At 44.6% G+C, this 18,115-nt stretch overlaps 1 pseudogene; it reads left to right on the top strand.

Moving 5' to 3' along the window:
* The first annotated feature begins 7,199 nt into the window (after nt 1-7,199).
* On the top strand, nt 7,200-16,089 carry LOC148189488 (zinc finger BED domain-containing protein 4-like; annotated as a pseudogene).
* Nucleotides 16,090-18,115: the final 2,026 nt, after the last annotated feature.

Here is an 18,115-nt window from a genome sequence, read left to right as displayed (position 1 = left end):
GAAGGAGGTCGATGGCGCAGTCATAGGCTCGGTGAGGGGGAAGAGAAGTTGCCCTTGACTTATTGAACACCTCCCTGAAGTCGTGGTATTCAGGAGTCACCATGGAAACATCCGGGGAGGAACCGGAACTGGAGGATGGAGTGGGGTCACTAGACTGTCTGAGGCAGACCTGTTGAAACAACGGACTCCAAGCCAGAATCGAACCTGTAGACCAGTCCATGTGTGGGTTGTGTCGGCGAAGCCAGGGGTATCCCAAGTTTGGGGGCAGATTCGGAGACCTCAGAACGTGAAATTGGATGGTCTCGTGATGTCTCCCCGATAGCTGCATGGCGATGGGGGTGGTCTGATGAGTCACAGTTCCCAACAGATGACCATCCAAGGCACTGGCCGGCACAGGACGAGGGAGAGGGATCTGTTGCACCCCTAATTGGCGAGCGAGCTCCTCGTCAATCAGGTTTACATCAGCCCCAGAGTCAATGAATGTGGCAAGAGTGTGAAACCCCTCCTTAAGCCGGAGCTGGACATGAAACGAGACAAGGATTGGGGGAGTTCTGGGATCGGCTCAGCAGAATGCCCCCTCTTACTGCTGAGCCCGCCCTTTTACTGGACAGTTGGAGACAAAATGGCCGGCTTGCCCACAGTAGAGACACAGATTGCCCCGACGTCGTCTCTCCCGCTCCTCAGAAGTCAGACGGGTGTGCCCCACCTGCATGGGCTCTGTCCCCCCCTGTACGGGGTTCGTAGGAGGACCAGAGGAAGTTCCAGGCTGAAAGGAGAGAGCCCGACGAGTCTCCCCCTCCCGGAGCCGCTCCTCTCTCCTTGCCTGGATGCACCTGTCCAATCGCGTGGTGAGTTCGATCAGACCATCCAAGGAATGAGGGAGATCGAACGAAACCAGTTCATCCTTTATATACGGAGCGAGACCATTGAGGAATGCATCACACTGGGCAGCCGGGTTCCAGTCACTTTGTCGAGCCGTCATTCTGAACTCGATAGCAAAGTCTGTGATGGTCCGATTGCCCTGACGTTGATTCAGGAATCCCCCAGTGGCGTCGGGACCAGCAGGAATCGGCCCAAAAACCTTGCGTAGTTCCTCAGCGAAGGCTTGAAAAGACACGCAAGCCGGCGTGCCCCTCTCCCACTCTGCAGTTCTCCATAGACGAGCTCAACCTGTGAGGTGATTAATGGCGAAGGCAACTCTGGCTCCCTCTGAGGTGAAGGTGTGGGGTTGCAATGCAAACAGAATTGAACAGTTTGTCAGGAATGGATTGCAACCCTCAGGATCTCCAGCATAGCGTTCAGGGGCCCCTACCCGGGGTTCAGGAGCGGCGATGGATGATGTAGGAGCGTGAGCGGGCTGGGCAGGAACTGGAGCCGGAGCAACGTGCTGAGTCAGCGTGGTCGCCATCTGTTGCACTTGCGTGGCCAGCAGTGTTAGTGCCCGTTCCAGCACCGAGGCAGACTGGCGAGCCTCCACCACGTTCGAGGTGAGTTGAGCTTCGTGTTGTTGAAGCATCCCCTCAACCCGGGCTAGGCGCGACTGAAGAGTGCCGGAGTCTGCTGGGTCCATTTCTGGCCAGATCGTACTGTAACGGGTTTGTTGAGGACCCAGATGCAGTACACAACAACGCTCTGGCAGTCGGTAATAACTTTTTTTAATACCAACACAAATGAAGTTCTGCTTACAGACTGAGAGTTCGTTCTTCGGGCTGTGAGCCCTAGTAATGTCTCTGGGTGTCACACGAAGCGAAGAAACGAAGCTTGTACCCACTGTGGCTGGTGACGAGGTAACCCCGTAGCTCCGTGAGCCAACAACACGTGTGGGAGCGTTGTCGGGGGTCGAGTGGAAGAGTGGTCGGGGGCAGGCAGGGGTTCGGTCACCGGGAAGTCCGTCCGCTGGGACAACAGCACCAACAGGGAACAGGCAGAAGAATCGTCGAAGCTGAGCAGAAAGGTCTTTACCAGTGAAGCCGTCAGATTTCCGGAACGCCGAAACAGAGCACGTGGTCGGGGACAGAAGGCAGGTAGGTTCACGGGGAGTCAGGCAAGGAGAGCAGGTCAGGAACAGGCAGAGTCGGTACCGGAAGATCTGGCAGGAAAACGCTGGAAAGACACGCATGCTGCAGAGGACGATCTGGCAATGAGTGTGTGGGCTGGAGTGTCTTAAATACCGGGTTGATTGATGATGAGCTGCAGCTGTGGGGAGAGCAGGCTGCAGCAGTGGGCGGGGCTTGCAGGTAGAGCAGGTCAGAGGAAGGTGAGTGGAAAGTTACTGGCAGTGAGGGGGAGGAGGAGAATGCAGGAACCATGACAGTCTTGGTGGTGGTGATTAATAGCATTGCAATACATTGCTTGGTGTGCAGTTGGGTTGAAATCTGGTGATTGTAAATGCCATAATAAATAATTTACATATTCAATCAATTTCGATCTATTTTAATTTGAATTTCATTTCATGCACACCACTTGTTTTTTGTTGAATTTAAAGGTGGGGGACTGAATCATAAATACAGCAGAATATTTCAAACCTCTCCTGTCTCCGGTATGATTGCAAACACAATACATTTGTTGCTTTGCTCCTGCCGAAACAAACAGGTCAACAAAGAAGACAGACTTAGTTGCTATCTGCCTACTTTGGCACTGACTTCAGAGCTAGGCTACCTTCCAAAGTGGACTTAATCAACTGCAGTTGCAGAAATCCCTCAAATTCTCATAGCCCCGTATCCATTCATTCATTGTCTTGATTACATGACATCCAAACAACATACTATTTCATGTTAATATATGATTTGTTCAGTGTTCTCAGTAGTTCATTTGCAAAAGCATGCTTTGGTAGCCCAGTAACCAAATGAACATCTCTCTTTCTGACTAATTAAACTGCTCAGTTGCAAGCAAGCAAATCAGACAAATGGGTATGGAGGCCATATCTCTGCAAAGGTCTTACTATGTCAGTTGTTAAAAAATCCACCAGTGATACATGAAGACCCAGAGAGAGGAGACTAGAGGATTAGAAGAGTGAGGGGGATAAAGAAAAAAGAGCTGGCTTGTTTGGACGTATGAGTGTAGCAATCATAGCTGTGCCAGTAGTTCTTACTTTGAAGAACAAGTCAGATCCCCACCGTTTCACATTCTGTTCATGTCATTCTTGGAGCTGACTTTATTCAATTTGTGGACTGAAATCCAACAATAAAGCAATCCTTGACAAATCATCATGATTGATAACTCTGGCATGTAAATGCTTCATTATCGCTATGTGTGAGTTTCTTCTCTGAAACAACATGTATACCATCTGTTGCTTAATTATTTGCCTCTACCTTGCGGGGTGATGGCAGGCATGCCATTCATCTCTCAGACTTGCAGTTCCAGCTTTGTTGCTTTATTACTCATTTCCTACCAGATAAATGTGCTCTTTGATGAAACAGCTTGAGCTAGGAGCTGTTTCTTTTTTTCTCTCTCAATGTGCTCCAGTGGCTGTAGCTTTGGAAATGCCCAGAATATTGGTTGTGCTAATGTCTTGGAAGTAAAATGGGACAAGATAAAGGGCTGGTTCATGCTACAACAAGATTATTGAAACCTGGTATATGGCTGCACCATGTATGATTGATGGGTAAACTGTGGCTAAAGTGGCAAATGTAGTGTCTACAATGTAAATTGTTGACTTAAAAATCTACAGTTTTCAGGACATTATTACATTAAGGGTATTATCCTGCTTTTCTCATGGCCAAGCATTACAAAATATAGTTCCTGAGCCGTTTGTGTTAAAAAAAAAAATAGATAAATAAACCGGTAGGGGCTCTTAAGGCTGATCCAGGAGTTTGATTTTGAAACCAGGAGAGAACAAGAAATTAAGTCTTTCCAGCAGACAGAATGTTATGTATCACTCTGTTTCCTCCCTCACACAGGCTGCAACTCACCTTTTATTCTGAGACACTCATATAACCATGAGGGATAGACTGCAGTGAGCTTGCTTTGACTTAAAAGATGTATTTAAGTAATAGGGGTGCACCTGTACACTGCGTTCAAGTTTTGGTTCATTACAAATGGCGTCAGAATCAAAGTGAAGGAAATTGAGCACACAAGTACAGAAAGACCTGAAAAAAGCTGCCTACTGAAAGTACAAAGCCATGTCCGAACTAGACAAAGATGCCTACCAGATCAGATTAAGTCACATACTGAAACACAAAAGTTTTATTCTAAACCAGAGAAAATCACCTATCATACTAAACATAATTGTTTACCGAGCCAGACGAAATGCTTAAACAAACTGACAAAAAGCCATCTACTAAGTTACAAGCAACAATGAGAGATAATACCGGGAGGAAATCAGCAATCTTGCAGAGTGATGCACAGAGAACAACCTACTGCTCAACGTCAATAAAACCAAGGCGACCTATCCAGGGTGTACCCCGCCTTCCGCCTGATGACAGCTGGGATTGGCTCCAGCCCCCCGTGACCCTTACGAGGACAAGCGGTTACAGAAATGACTGATTGCTGATTTTAGAAAGAAGGAGGCAAAGACACACACCCCTGTCTACATCAGTGGAGCTGAGGTGGAGCAGGTAAGCAGCTATAGGTTCCTTGGAATTACTATCACTGAGAACCTATCTTGGTCATCACACATCACCACTCAGGTTACAAATAAACAGAAAAGGCTCTACTTCCTACAGAAACTTAGGAAGGCTAAATTCCAGAGCAAGATCCTAGTTAACTTCCACAGAGGAGCAATACAAATCATACTGACTGGAAACTCACAAACTAGCATGGTTTGTGCACGGCCCAGGACAGGAAGGCTCTACAGCGGGTAATTAAAGCTGCCTACAACATCACTGGTTCCCATCTACAGAGCATCAGTGACCTCAGGGAAGTGAGGTGTCTGCACAGAGCTCAAAGGATACTGAAAGACAGCAGCCACCCCAGCCACAGTCTGTTCATCCTGCTGCCAACTGGAAAAAGATACAGAAGTATCTGCTGCAGAACCACCAGACTACAGAGCAGCTTCTTTCCCCAGGCTGTGAGACTCCTCAACTCCTCCTTTGACGCTAAAACATGTAAAAGGATTTAGGATCACCTTCAATTTTATTTCTTCTTAAACTACATTTAAGAAAAATAACAATACAATTACCTTGTACCTTGTACCTTGAAGAAAGCTGCCTGCCAAACCAAAGTATAGAATAAAAGTACAGAACCTAAATGAGCGTAATTAAATGTGGAATCACCATATGTTTTGGGAATCTAACAGTGCAGCTAAAAAGCAAACTGACCAGCATGCACAAAATAGCCATGAAGATAATAGGCAGGAGAGTATACAAGCCCATTCAGAGCCCTCATGAACAAGTCGTTCTGAAAAAAGCACAAAAGATTATTGCCGACCCTCAACATCCTGTCTGCACAAAACATTTCCCTCGAGAAGAAAACATTCGTTCCAGCCTCTATTAAGCTGCTTAATTAATCTAATAATAGTGCAATAGGGCAAGGTGCAACAAAAGCACAAGTACTTTAGCACTCACACTTTATTGTTAAATCTAGTGCAATATGGGAGTGTGCAATATACAACTAGCACTTTAGCACTCGCACTTTATTGTTAAATCTCATGCAAAAGGTGAGTGTGCGATATGCAACTAGCACTTAGCACATGCACTTTAAATTCCATACAAAGCTGCTATTTTCATGACTGTTTTTTTTTTTGGGGGGGGGGGGTTTGTTTTTGCTATGGAGCAATTAAGGTGGCACATTGAGTCCGAGTGGGCCATGTTCCGTGCCTCCATTGCTGAGGCGGCGGACCAGTGCTGTGGCTGTAAGGTGGTCGGTGCCTGTCAGGGCGGCGACACCCGAACCCGCTGGTGGACACCAGCGGTAAGGGGTGCCGTCAAGCTGAAGAAGGAGTCCTATTGGGCCTTCTTGGCCTGTGGGACTCCGGAGGCAGCAGACAGGTACCGACAGACCAAGCGGAGTGCAGAGGCGGCGGTCGCCAAGGTGAAAACCCGGGCGTGGGAGGAGTTCGGTGAGGCCATGGAAAACGACTTCCGGACGGCTTCAAAGAGGTTCTGGACCACCATCCGGCGTTTCAGAAGGGAGAAGCGGTGCTCTGTCAACATTGTGTATTGTGGGGACGGGGCGCTGCTGACCTCGACTCGGGACATTGTGGATGGGTGGAAGGAATACTTCGAAGACCTCCTCAATCCCACCGACACGCCTTCTGGTTAGGAAGCAGGGCCTGGGGACTCGGGGGTGGGCTCCCCTATCTCTGGGGCCGAGGTTACCGAGGTGGTCAAAAAGCTCCTCGGCGGCAGGGCCCCGGGGGTGGACGAGGTCCGCCCGGAGTTCCTCAAGGCCCTGGATGTTGTGGGGCTGTCGTGGCTGACGCGACTCTGCAACATTGCGTGGACATCGGGGGCAGTGCCCTTGGATTGGCAGACTGGGGTGGTGGTCCCTCTTTTTAAGAAGGGGGACCGGAGGGTGTGTTCCAACTACAGGGGGATCACACTCCTCAGCCTCCCTGGTAAGGTCTATTCGGGGGTACTAGAGAGGAGGGTCCGCCGGATAGTCGAACCCCCAATTCAGGAGGAGCAATGCGGTTTTCACCCCCGTCGTGGAACTGTGGACCAGCTCTGGACCCTTGGCAGGGTCCTTGAGGGTGTGTGGGAGTTTGCCCAACCAGTCCACATGTGTTTTGTGGACTTGGAGAAGGCATTCAACCGTGTCCCTCGGGGAGTCCTGTGGGGGTTCTCCGGGAATATGGGGTTTCGGACCCCCTGATACGGGCTGTCCGTTCCCTGTATGACCGGTGCCAGAGCTTGGTCCGCATTGCCGGCAGTAAGTCGAACTCGTTTCCGGTGAGGGTTGGACTCCGCCAGGGCTGCCCTTTGTCACCGATTCTGTTCATAACTTTTATGGACAGAATTTCTAGGCGCAGCCAGGGTGTCACCGAACTGGGGGTCTGGTTCGGTGACCTCAGGATTGGGTCTCTGCTCTTTGCAGATGATGTGGTCCTGTTGGCTTCATCGGGCTGTGACCTTCAGCTTTCACTGGATCAGTTCGCAGGCGAGTGTGAAGTGGCCGGGATGAGAATCAGCACCTCCAAATCCGAGGCCATGGTTTTCAGTCGGAAAAGGGTGGCGTGCCCCCTCCGGATAAGGGACGAAGTCCTGCCCCAAGTGGAGGAGTTCAAGCACCTCGAGGTCTTGTTCACGAGTGAGGGAAGGATGGAGCGGGAGATCAACAGGCGAATTGGTGCAGCGTCCGCATTACTACAGACGCTGCACCAATCTGTCATGGTGAAGAGGGAGCTGAGCCGAAAGGCAAAGCTCTCGATTTACCTGTCGATCTTCATTCCTACCCTCACCTATGGTCACAAGCTTTGGGTAGTGACCGAAAGAACAAGATCGCGGGTACAAGCGGCCGAAATGAGTTTCCTCCGTAGGGTGGCTGGGCTCTCCCTTAGAGATAGGGTGAGAAGCTCGGTCATCCGGGAGGAGCTCGGTGTAGAGCCGCTGCTCCTCCGTGTTGAGAAGAGCCAGATGAGGTGGCTCAGGCATCTAATTAGGATGCCTCCAGGACGCCTCCCTGGTGAGGTGTTCAGGGCACGTCCCACCTGTAGGAGGCCCCGGGGAAGACCCAGGACACACTGGAGAGACTACGTCTCACAGGTGGCCTGGAAACTCCTCGGGGTCCCCCAGGAAGAGCTGGACGAAGTGGCCAGGGAGAGGGAAGTCTGGGTTTCCCTGCTTAGGCTGCTGCCCCCGTGACCCGACCCCGGATAAGCGGAAGAAAATGGATGGATGGTTGGCAATTAAGGTGATGCCTTGTGTGATGTGATGCATTTGTATGTTACTGTGAAGCAAGCAGCACTGTGTCCAAGACACATTTCCCACAAAATCACAAATAAAGTATAATCAATAATCATTACACAATCAAGCTGCTTACTGAAACAAAGAATGCTGTATCCTGAGCTGTGCCTCCTGTACAAAAGAGTTCAAGACAAACACATGCACCGTTACAGCTCCCTTAAGTTATGCAAATATTGATTTGAATCTTATTAATATTTGTCTTTTTTGTTTATAATTGCATATTTGCTGAACATGCTTCAAAATGTCAGAAACCAACACACTCTTATTCTGAGCCAGTGACACCAAAACCTGAAGTTTACTCCTGATACTGATAGTGTTTAGGCTGGATTTGTCTTTAAATGTCAAACTATGCTTCTCTGTTTGAGTGAGGGCATTGCTTCATGTTATTGGTTTTGAAGTACCTGTGTGTTTGTGTGTGTGTGTGTGTGTGTGTGTGTGTGTGTGTGTGTATGTGTGTGTGTGTGTGTGTGTGTGTGTGTGTGTGTGTGTGTGTGTGTGCCCTCAGGCAGCCACAGGAGACATTGCATAGTGAAAATTGCTTTTCTACTTCATCTTCGTACTGAAAGATCAAAAATCTGCTGTGAACTCAATGTGAAGGTTGTACACACCTGCCCTTATCCATCCATCCATCCGTCTTCTTTACTTTTTCCCCTCTTACTTTCTCAATAATATTGTCAAAAGTAGAGCGCACACACCTCAAGGAGTACACAGTGTGTGAGTCTGTGTGTGTGCTCATGTCTCTGTTGCTACGTACGTGTTTTTTAGACTCCATTAACCTCCACCAGCTAGAAGTCCTCTGGGAGTAGGGGAGAAGAGTGTGTCCTAAAAAACTGAATCAGAACACAAAGAAAAGACAGAGGTAGAATGATTTTCTACCATGATATTTTGAGTGCATCCTTCTGTGTGTGTGTGTGTGTGTGTGTGTGTGTGTGTGTGTGTGTGTATGTTTGTGTGTGTGTGTGTGTGTGCAGCGTGCTGTGTGTCTGTGTATACTGGGGGCATGGCCTACTGACCCCCTCTATCTGCCAAAAACAAGGTTATTATAGTTAACTAAAAATGAACAAAAAATTATAACTGGGTTTTAAAAAAAAACCTTTAGTTAACCTTTAGTGAAAGAAAAATTTAAAAAACTAACTGAAAAATATTGTGTACTTACAAAACTTAAAATAAAACAAACTAGAAATATTTGTAGTTTTAGTCGTTGTCAGTTTGGTTAAATTTTGAGACTGGTTTGTCTACATGACTGTGAGTCACCTGCCTTCAAGTGTTGTGTTTGTATTGTAATACTATTCTGAACTTCTGAAATTTTTCCAATGACAAAAACCCCACATACTGTACTAAATTAAAAGAAACTAACACAGATTCTCCACCATTATAACTCCTGTTTGTGCATGTGTTTGTTTCAGGCTTGTGTGTACATGTTCTGTAAGTGAAAAAACTAAATATTCCTCAGGGATTGATAAACTTAGTCTTCTTCCTCTTCCAAAAGCCTCAGACATACATTAAAACCTCAGACATACTGCCTGCGTTGGACATCCGCAGACAGCTGCTGTCTTGTACCGGTGGCATGGAAGGGCTAGCAGGTCCACTCATACTACAGCTGAGTGTCCACATTGGTCTGGTGCTCCATCCTGCGCATTTCCAAATCAACACTCCATTTCAGTTGCCCCAGTTGTCTTTTTATTTATCTAAAGGTGAATTATATCAATTTTAGTAGGGGTTGTCAGATTACGTATGTTTTTTTTTGTTTTGTTTTTTCTTTTAACCCATTAATAGTATACTCCTTTTCCAGTAGACTAATGCTGAGCTTATAGCTTCGCAATGTCCATGCAGGTTTTAGGATCATAATTTGGACATGTGTACAGCTAATTCAGAATATTCATCTTGGTTGTTTTTTTTACTACAGTTTGCGACACACAGTCTTTTATCTGTTTACAGCCGGCTCTGTTTGTTGTCATTGATACGTTGTACACAAACCAACTTTCCAACAGTTTGCAAAGCTGTTTGGTAGAGATGCATGTCAAAGAAATTCCCACATTTCTGGGCGGAAGGAGAAACATGCATGCTTATAAACATTATGAAAGACTTGAATATCATTTGGTTTTTGGATATGCACAAATATCACAGTGCTGACCTTTTCAAGAAGGTGAGGGAGGAAAGAGGGAGTCCAACAAGTACACCACCGGAGAGAAACTGTAAAAATAATTTTTTGATGCAAAGACGCAAAATGGCAAGGGGCTTCAGCTTTTCTATTTTCCCATATTTTGACATGATAAATGACATGTTAGAGCATGTTATTGGAGTATTACAGTTGCATGTAAACATGTTAGTCCATGTTAGTGGGATATTTATTTTATTTTTTCATTAGCCATGTAAACAGCTTTGAAAGAATATTGTCTTTTTCAGAATAAGGGCAAAAAACCTGGCTATTTTGCACATGTAAACATATTCATGGTCACTTATGCTGTGCTTCTCAAACATCCATAGATCTCAATAAAGAACTTGCTGAGCTAACTGTTATCAGGTACAACACTACTTGGTGCACACAATCGCCATTTCCTCAGTGCACCCTCATTATTAGGATGATGGGGCTAGCTTTGCTGCCTGTAGTAATGTAAACTAAATTCAAATTTGAAGTTTCAAGCAATTGTTTTAGTGAGATTTGGACACTAAGGCTTTATTAATCCAAATCATCCTTATCTGTGGCCTTTTTTTTTTTTTTTTACATATGCATCAACAGCCATTCCCTCACTCACATTAATGGGTCAGTCTGTTTTGTTTTGTCACCGAAGCTGTGAGCCTTTTGTTCAGCTTAGTGGGCAGTGTTTAAAAAACCCAGTGTTAAGCCAGAAAAGCCATAATCAGCAAACAGTAACAGTAGGAGCTGACAAATATTTAAGAATGCTGGACTGGTGGAAAACTTTCACACAGCAGGACATGACAGATGGACAGTTTTCCCTACCTTTTGTCTTCTCTCCGTAGACATTTTCCCCTAGTTTTTTTTAAAACAGTTTTAAATCTAATAATATCTTGCAGTTTGTGAGACACTTCCTAGTAAGCTGCTCACTGCCTATTTTCCCCACTTTTTTGAAAGAATCAAACCAAATCAAAAGGCATCTGAATGCCGCACAGGAAAACTGATGTTGATCCAGGTGTTAAAGGGTTAAATACATGAAATTCTGAATATAAAGTAGCCAACAGAATGACAATTGTGAATTGAATTCGAATTGAATTTGTAGATGAGCCTTGTAACTAAGAGCAAGAAGCTTTTCTATTCAATTGACCAAATTCAATGTGGAAAAAACAGCTGAAATTGAAGAGGCAGGTAAGTCTCTCTTCATCCATCTTGCCAGTACATTTATCAGGCATTATGAGGTGGTGTCATCCAGCTGCCTCGCCAACATACTGGCGTGGTGCTGCTGGCGCTTCATTAGGCATCATCTGTGTGTGTGTTTGCAGTAATTATTGAGGCCTTTAAAACTGAGCCAGCTCCGTTGGCCTTGCTCCGAAATTGCCGTCAAATGGTATGGAATGGATTCATCACATCCCACCCAAGGAAACTGTTGCTGTCATGAACAAAGAAACAGCTTTTTTCTTTTGGCTTTGTAATCCCAAACACCCGCCACCATGTCTGCTGTGCAGAACTCCCTGACCAGGTACTGCCAGCTCTCCTCCAATAAGACCAGCTCTTGGCTGCTTAAAAACTTGCGAGAAGCTGCCAGTTGACATTATATGCTAATTTGCATATAATGCTATCTCTGTCTCTCTGCTAAGAATAGGTGTATGTAGATCAGCTGTGCAAAGGAAGCCCAGTGATGACACCTTTATGGGTTTATCAAGCAGGTAGTGCTCATATACATTCATTAGTATCAGCTGTGCCAATTTGTCACCGTATGCTCATGGAGTCAACACATTAGCAATGCTCCCTGTTGTTATTTGTGGGAACTTTTCAGAACATCTGAAATCTGTTAAATGTGGCAACAGATTTAGCAGAGACATTTAGCAAATTGGAAGCAGTAGTTTGTGTGACTAACTCATGCTGGTCTGTTCAGTGTGAAATCCAAAGTTTGTTTCTGACCAATAGCTGTCAAAGTGAAGTTAATGGAAAAACACTGCAGAGGGAGGTGTCAGAGAAGAAATCCTCAGTAAGCTTTATTCATGCATTGGACACTGTCTGATACCAGAGGAGTTGCTAATTAGCTCTCTTTAGTAAGACTAGTGGAGCCAGTTAAACAGAGATGGAGGCTGGCCATGGCATTAAGATTAATTTGCCTGTAAAGTCAGTTGGGCCAGCCATTGTGGTTTAGCCTCAGCAGATACTTCCGTACTGTTGATACAGGCTCACCCAACTATTGGCACATTTTACTATGTGCATTTATAACTAGCTTGGTTCAGCCACTACCAACACCTGATAAAAATATCTGTCTGTTCAGCAGCTAAATGCTCCACTATGTTCACCAGCTAGTCAATAACTATATTAAAAACTCAGTGAGGGTTTTGAGAGTGAAACCAAGAGTTGTTGCCCTTAAAACATAAAAAGAGAGCTGAACAATTCTTCAAAGAGCTACGAAAAACTGCAGTCGGGTAGTAATTGCAAGTGAGTTCATCACCATGAGGAACACATCTCACTCTCTCCGTGTCAATTAGCATGTAGAAGACTTGGATAAAAAAGGTCTTCCTGCCTATGTACCTAGGCACATCAGTGCTGATAGAATGCTTACAATGGCAATGTAAGCATGCTGTTAAGCAGGTAATGTGTAACAGTGTCATCATCTTAGTTAAGCATGGTGGAAGACTGGTGGAAGATTGCAAGGCCAAAAGGCACCTTTTGCATCTGCATGATATGCTGCAAGATGGCTTCAGTTAGAAACGCTACTGGTAATACAAGAAAGAAGGTACAAGGAAATTGTATTGTCATTTTTCTTTAATTTAGTTTAAGAAGAAATGAAATTTAAGGTGATCCTAAATCCTTCTACATGTTTTGGCGTTGAAGGAGGAGTTGAGGAGTCTCACAGCCTGGGGAAAGAAGCTGCTCTGTAGTCTGGTGGTTCTGCAGCAGATACTTCTGTATCTTTGTCCAGTTGGCAGCAGGATGAACAGACTGTGGCTGGGGTGGCTGCTGTCTTTCATATTCTCTGTGCAGACACCTCACTTCACTGAGGTCACTGATGCTCTGTAGAGGGGAACCAGTGATGTTCTAGGCAGCTTTAATTACCCGCTGTAGAGCCTTCCTGTCCTATGCTGTGCATGAACCATGCCAGTTTGTGATGTTTCCAGTAAGTATGCTTTCTATTGCTCCTCTGTAGAAGTTAACCAGGATCTTGCTCTGGAATTTAGTCTTCCTAAGTTTCTGTAAAAAGTAAAGCCTTTTCTGTGATTTTTTAACCCAGGTGGTGATCTGCGATGACCAAGATAGGTTGATAGTAATTCCTATAGCTGTTTACCTGCTCAACCTCAGCTCCACTGTTGTAGACAGGGGTATGTGTCTTTGCCTCCTTCTTTCTGAAATCAACAATCAGCTCCTTGGTTTTACTGACGATGAGCAGTAGGTTGTTCTCTGTGCACCACTCTGCAAGATTGTTGATTTCCTCCTGTTGTGGTATCTCTCTGTTTGTGATACGACTAGCAATGGCGGTGTCGTCTGCATACTTCGCAGTAGAGTTCTCCTGATGTCTGGGAGTGCAGTCATGTGAGTACAGTTTGAACAGGAGGGGGCTGAGCACACAGCCCTGGGGGAATCTAGTGTCGAGCACTAATGTAGAGTGCTACATCGAGTTTAAGGTTTTATTGATTAGAATCAGTAGCTACTATGAAGATTCCACCTAGTTGCCTGGTGATGTTGCTGCTGATGGCATCGTTCAATTCCTGCAGTACATTTTTTTAACTTGCATCAGAGTCCTAATGGTATCCTCTGTGGATCTGTTGGTTCTGAAAACATAATGGTGAGGGTCCAGGATGGCAAGGATGTTGTCTTTGATGAGTTGAAGAATCAGTTTTTCAAAGCACTTAATCAGGATGGGGGTAAGAGCCACAGGGCGATAGTCATTAAGACTAGACACAGCAGGCTTTTTGGGTATATGGTAGATGATGGCTGTCTTGAGGCAGGAGCGAACAGTCTCTTGCAATAGTGAGATGTTAAAAATGTCAGTTAAAACACTAATAAGCTGATCAGCACAAGTTTTTAGTATGCATCCTGGAATTGTTGTCTGTGGACTTGCTTATATCCACTCTCAGCAGAAGTTGTCTCACATCTGCTGTGCTCACTGAGAGTGGCTGGTCCTCTGGAGGCGGAGTAGACTTCACAGCTGAGTCCTGATTAAGGAGGTCGAAGCGAGCGTAAAATGTGTTTTCAGCTCGTCCGGCATCTTGGCCTCACACATGATGGGGGCGCTCCTGCTTCTGGAGCCTGTGACATTTTCAATCGCCTGCCACATATCTTTGGTGGTGATGCTGCTGAGGTCTCTCTCTAGTCTCTGCTGATGTCTCCTCTTAATCTCCTTGATGCCAGCTCTCAGTTTTGCTCTGACTATGATGTATGCCTCCTTGTCCCCTGACTGAAAGGCAGCTTTTTTAAGCTCTGAGAAGAGCCTTCACCTCCCTATTTATCCAGGCTTTCTGGTTGGAGAATGATCTCACCGTCTTTGTGATCACCACGTCATCAACACATTTGATGATATATGATCACAGAAGATGCATATTCTTCATGATTGATCTTGTTGTCTTGAGTGGCAGCATCTTTGAACATTTGCCAATCTGTGTGCTCAAAACATTCCTGTAGAGCTTCTGTAGCTTCACCTGTCCACACTTTAACAGCTTTAACTGTTAGTTTGAGCCTTTTTTTATCAGCTGACAATATGTTTGCAGAAGGAGCAGAGAAATATGATCTGACAGGCCAAAGTGAGGGTGTGGGAGGGCTTTGTAGCTGTCAGGAATATTTGTATACACGTGGTCCAGGATGTGTCTTCCTCTGGTGGGGATCTGGACATGCTGGTGGAATTTAGTTCAGATAGATTTGAGGCCAGCTACTGTAAAGATTTCATCCGGTTGCTTGGTGATGTTGCTGCTGTTGACATCATACAATTCCTGCAGTGCAGTTTTTGAATTAGCATCTGGGGGTATGTATACAGCAACAATATAACCACTGGTGAATTCTCTGGGCAGATAATATGGACAACATCTAAGCACCAAGAACTCAACATGGGTGCGCACAGTCCATCCACTTTAACTGCGTTTGTGCACCAAGCATCATTTATATAAACACAAGCCCTCCTCCAACATATGCATGAGACTGTTATCATCTCTCTCAACATCATCATAGAGAGCAATTACTAATTTCACACCTACCATTATTGTAATATGACATGCATCTGTTTCTATTATTGCTGTGCCCCCCCCTCTCCCCCCTCTCTTTCTCTTTCCTTTTTTGCCATGATTGTATTTCATTTGCTATTTACGACATCTATTGCTCGTCTGTCCGTCCCGGAAGAGGGATCCCTCACTATCCTCTACCGCTCTTCCTGAGGTTTGTTCCCCATTACAGGGGTTCTTTTTGGGGAGTTTTTCCTTGGGTGATGTGAGGGTCTAAGGGCAGAGGGATGTCGTACACTGTAAAGCCCTCTGAGCCAAACCATGTTTTGTGATAATGGGCTATATAAATAAAACTGACTTGACTTGACTCCTCTACTCTTATTGGAGTCAAAATTCTTTGAGCACATAAAACCCAGACAAGATTTCAATGTTTTGCACACACTTTTTAATTGGTTATAGGAGATGACCTTAAAGAGACAAAATTTGCCAGTGTAGCTCTCGCCAAAGCTTCCAGGTTGAGCTACTTGCCCCACACAAGCATCACTTTAAAGGAGAAATTTGAGACGGAGTTTGGGCAGCGTGGAATCCCTGCGTCTGTTACCACTGAGGCAACTCAAATCAGTGCTTGACTGTGACCACCTGAAGCTGTCTAAAGTTCTTGATGATGGGGGACACAAAGAGACAGTATTCACAGCAAGAGAGTGGAATCAGATTAGGGAACTAGTGGATGTCCTTCAACCTTTTGGAGAAGCCACAGACCTCACACAAGGCGAAAAGATTGTGACCATAAGTACTATAGTACCCTGTATGCTTTCTCTTAATCACCACCTGGAAAATCAAAGTGTGCAACTTGGATGGCTTAATCCGTAGCCTGCAAGGCTCACTGCAAAGAAGATTCAGAGGGATCTTTGTCAATGTGAGGATGGCAGATGGATAGAGTAATGGAGCAACCATACCCTTCTCTGACCCTCTATACCTAAAACCTGCTCTGCTGAATCCTTCATTTGGCACCATGTAGTTGACCCATGATGTTTTGGCCGCAGATGACGGCAAGGAGGCTATGTCTGTGATGATAAAAAGTATGTTATGTTTTTGGTAGTAATCCAATTTAAAGTCAGACCATATGAGAAATAAGCTATAAAATAAATTTTCAGTATGTTGGTATAGATTGCCATCCAAATAAGAAGAAATATGGCGCACACTCAATGTAGCTCCATTTAGGTTCTTTTATTTTTTGGTAATTAAAATAACCTAAATGGAGCTAAAACATTGAGTGTGCATTATTTCTTCTTATTTAACTCTCACTGCCAGTACCAGCACCTCATTAAGACTGCACTGTGCATTTACCTACTCTCTCATGAATATAGATTGTCATGACATGGTTGCTTGTGTATGATAATAACCCGGTTATGTGTTAGGTGTTGAAGTGCATTTCGTGACTAATGTTTTTGCTTGTGTTTGCTTGTGTTTATCAGACATACAGTATCTAGAGAGAAATGAATAAGACTTCAAGGTCCATCACTTTGGAATGAAAATATTTTATTTTCTTCATGTATGTTAAAAAGAGAATGTCCAAACTAAGCTCTTCTCCATATAAATGTAATCTACTTTTTTAATTTGGTTTGGGAATATTATCCACACTTGCCAGAATCTTTGCCACAACGTTAAAGGGATATCATATTTCCTTAGAGATACAAAAAGTGAGCACTTCTGAAAAATGTCTCATGTCCTGAGGGGGCAAATGATCTTCTTCTACAACATGTGTAGGGAGGATTGACTGTTCTCATGCAGTCTCATGTGTATACCGCCACCTTGAGGTCCCCAAAATGAAGTGAATGAGGAGCCTGACACCTGGAAGGAATGGTGGTGTTGACAGTGGATGACGGGGACAACATTGGTCGCTAGTTCAGTAGATACACTTAGAAGGAGGTAAGATTGCTTAAAAGAACACGCTAACATTATGGGAAATGCAATTACTGTCTTGTCCAGAGTCAGACAAGAAGATAGATACCAATATTCTCTCTGTTTGTTCAATAGAAAACTATCCAGCTGCAAGCTAGCCTAGGTTACAGTAGCAAAAATGAATGGAAGTGGATTCCATTCATCTGTGCTAAGCTAGGCTAGCCAGATAGCTTTATACTGAACGCACAGAGGAAATTGGTATCTATCTTCTTGTCTGACTCTAGAGAAGATGGTTAGCGCATTTCCCATGTTGGCGTGTTCCTTTAAAGTTGACAAGCTATACAAAAGTGAAATATTCCTTTAACTTTGTGGCAAAAATGCTAGTTAGTGTGGATATGGCAGACAGCACAAAAGAAGATGAATAGCATGTCCCATAAAAGTCAGGCATGCTTAAAGAATGCCATTTAGTGGCGTTCCAAAAGCATTATACTTGAATAATTTGAACAAGTTTCCATGGTTTGAACATTGATGTAATGTTAAACAATGTCAGTAATGTTCATATTTTGGGCTATATATTTTTATTTATTGTTGTTTTTTTTATACACATTGACACAGTGTCATATGAGAAGCATCTCAGACAGATGTCTTAATAGGCCAAGGAGACATGGTGTGAGCCAGGGCAGGAGGCTTAACATTGTATCGTCATTTTTTTGTGTCGCACTTTTGTTTTCACTTTAAAGCCCTTTTGAGCTACAGGGCTATATTATTATTTTAAAGTCCCACTCTCTATTGTTATTCATTAGGAGGTTTGTCATTGATTGCCACAAAATGTAAAATATCAGTAGGATATATAAGATATAAGCAGTGAACGGGACTGTGCAATGTTTAAATAAATGAAACATAACTTTTCATGACTACTGTCTTTTAACTGATTTAAATGTGGAAACTGGGGTACATTATCAGAATTTCGTATGACTTGCCTTGTGACTTGCTTGACCTGAGCAATGACTTGACTTGACTTGCTTGACTTATAGCAGGGACTCCACTTGACTTGCTTGATT

Source organism: Plectropomus leopardus, chromosome 5 (assembly GCF_026936395.1).
Source record: "Plectropomus leopardus strain MGB_pleo_1.0 chromosome 5, ASM2693639v1, whole genome shotgun sequence".
Taxonomy (NCBI): domain Eukaryota; kingdom Metazoa; phylum Chordata; class Actinopteri; order Perciformes; family Serranidae; genus Plectropomus; species Plectropomus leopardus.
The sequence above is the reverse complement of the archived record's forward strand: the minus strand, read 5'-3'. Positions and strand labels throughout refer to the sequence as shown.